Below are 3,134 nucleotides of genomic sequence, written 5' to 3'. Positions count from 1 at the left end.
TACTCTACCGAGATTACGCCCACCCCCACTTTTGAGTGAAAGTTCCTGCATAGGCTAATTTACCTCGAAAATACGCCCACCAGGAAGTGATGCATTTGTCAGTGAGCAAGTTGTCAAGAAAAGGTTTAGCAGTTGATTGTGTACCCTGGTTAGCTGGTTAGCTCTGAATATAGCTAGATATAGCTAGATCCTATTAGCAAGTATAAGAGACAAGGACAATCTTCTCTGAATTTCTGTTGAAGACTCTGATAGTAACAAGGAACAACCTTCTGATGCAGAATCTTGACTCTTTATACCTAGCTACGTTACCCATGCATTTACAGTTGTTGTATGTTGATGTATTCATTGTATTTCAAGGGCTGGCAGGCCTCAGACGCAGACAGAGAAGAATAGTTTCTTATGAGTGGGCTTAATTTCGAGGCAAACACCTGGGTGGGCTTAATTTCGAGACAAAACTACTGTTTTCGAAATTAAGCCCATCCCACCTGTAGCTGCTTTGTAGCATGCAATAGGGTGGGCGTAATCTCAGTAGAGTACGGTATATATCAAGAGCATGTATGCGATATATCAAGAGCGAGAAAGGGCATGCGACAGCTTGCGAGCAAAAACCAAAGGGGCAGTAGTAATATCTAGATTTTTGTGTACAGTATCCGGTCTGTGGTTAGTTTTTGCTCGCACGTAGGTGGATAGTCAGTTTCATGCCCTCTCTTTTTTGTAAGCCCTTGATTGTATATTTTAGTGTCTATAAGTTATGTGTAGATTCTGTAACTTGTAAGCAAGTCAAAATGTATAGTTGTCTCAATAATTATGTAGAAGAAATTCACTCCTCTCTGGTTGGCTAGTAGAAACGGGGCCAAAGATATTGTTAATCTGTTGATCTCTGCTGGAGCAAGTGTTCATCTGTCAAATACGGTGAGCCTAGCAATATAAATATCACGAAATAAAGGTTCAACATCAATATTAACTATAGGGAGCGTCGACCCGGCCCACCTTCTATACCGTGTGCATATAATTGAAGAGCCTATCATAATACGTGTCCCGTACTTTCCCTCACAACAGCTGAAAAACCGTGGGCCTCACTCTGCATATAGAGAGTGTACCATGAATGATGCAAATGTCAAATAATTATATATGGGTACAACTAAAATAATTCAATTTTTGTGTGCAGTATGCCGGGTTCACTCCTCTTATGGTTGCGTGTCTTGAAGGCCATGCTAGAGTTGTGGAGCTACTAATCGCTGCCAAAGCTCAAATTGAAGGTCGTTCTCTAAAAGATTCAACGCCTCTTATGCTAGCTGCTGGTAGAGGACGAACAAAGTGTGTCGATGTTCTCATAAGGAATGGAGCTCGGGTCAATGCAAAGACTAACGTAAGTCTTTTTTACATATTAAAACTCTCCTGTTACACTTGTAAGTTGTACTATTATGTATCATTTTTGTATAGGGTGGATTCACAGCTCTAATGGCTGCTGCTCAAGAAGGTCATCCTGAAGTTGTGATACAACTTATCTCTGCCAAGGCTCAGATCAAAGCTCGCAATCTGCTTGGCCATACAGCTCTCTACATGGCTGCCTTCAAAGGACAATCGGAGTGTGTTAGTGTTCTCCTCAAGAATGGAGCATCCCCAAATTCAACAGACAATGTATGATAGTACATCGTTTAACTGTTCTAGCACTGTATATATTTAGACACTTATAGTTTATAAGATCTAAATGGGCATGCATGTACATGGCAGAGGAGGTATACTATGCATGGGACCTGCAACTTACTTAGCATAATTATATATTAACCATGCAGTAGTCAAGTAATTGTATTGTAGTTAAGCCTCGAGGGCAAGGTTTGCGCATTTGCACTAGTATATAAACGAGTTAGACACTGTTTTTTTGGTGTCCATGTGATTTAGAAGCATATGCTCGTGATACTAAATCAGTGCCTTTGGGCTTCTAAATCCCATAGACACCTCCAAAATATTATATAGATGAGGTTCACTACTCTTATGATGTCTGCTCGAGATGGTCATGTCAAGATTGTGGAACTGTTAATTGCTGCAAAGGTTCATGTCAATGCACGAGGTGTCCAAAATAGAACAGCTCTCCATTTGGCTGCCATTGGCGGTCAGACGGAGTGCGTCAGTGTTCTCCTAAACAATGGAGCCAATCCCAAACTAAAAGATGAAGTAAGACACTTCATTATAATTACATACTGATTGTCTGCTTGTGTTGTGCAGAATGGAGGCACTGCTCTCATGGCAGCGGCTTACTTTGGTCACCCCACTGTGGTTGCTTTATTCCTTGATGCAAAAGCTCCACTTGATGCTCAAACACTGAATGGATGTACGGCTCTATATCAAGCCACTAATAAAGGTCATACAGAGTGTGTCCGTGTACTCCTCAAGAGTGGAGCTGACGCCAATATAGCTGACAAGGTATAAAAAGTAAACGGTTTAAATTTTTACATCGAAGTTAGCTTTCACTGAATTTATACAACGTGCAATGTATACGTGCAGATTTTTAATGTTGACATAAGAACTGGTAGAAAATTTGGTCATTGTATTCATTTAACGTGCATGCACGTATAATCATTGAATCGATTGATGGTTCAATGGAATGTCATGTGCATGTACAGGAGAGAGGGAGCCCTCTAATGATAGCGTCACAAAATGGTCATCTCGCTATAGTGGAACTATTGGTTGCTGCCAAAGCTCACGTCAATGCCCAGAATGTCAGAGGAACAACAGCTTTACACATAGCAGTTGTCACAGGGAAAATAGAGATTGTCAGTATTCTCCTTAAAAATGGAGCCGATCCAAAAGTTACGGATAAGGTAAATGCTTCACTTCAACAATTATAGCAGCATCTCTTTTATCATAATTTTATGCAGATTTTATGCATAACAGCAATGGACACAGCAAAAAGGTGTGGTCACTTTCTTATATACCAGATGCTATTGGTATACCAAGTAGCTAGTGTACTGTTCAACAGGAACTAGTGTATGGATTATTATTGCTAACTATATGCACACCTCGGCCGGCTTTAGTTGTGACATGTATAGACTCTATAATAGCTAGCTAGTTTGTCGATACTTATTATTATTATTTTGTCTACAGTGTATTACTGTATATACTTCTTCTAGATA

The sequence above is a fragment of the Halichondria panicea genome, chromosome 5 (genome assembly GCF_963675165.1).
Source record: "Halichondria panicea chromosome 5, odHalPani1.1, whole genome shotgun sequence".
Classification (NCBI taxonomy): domain Eukaryota; kingdom Metazoa; phylum Porifera; class Demospongiae; order Suberitida; family Halichondriidae; genus Halichondria; species Halichondria panicea.
This window is presented reverse-complemented; position numbering follows the sequence as displayed.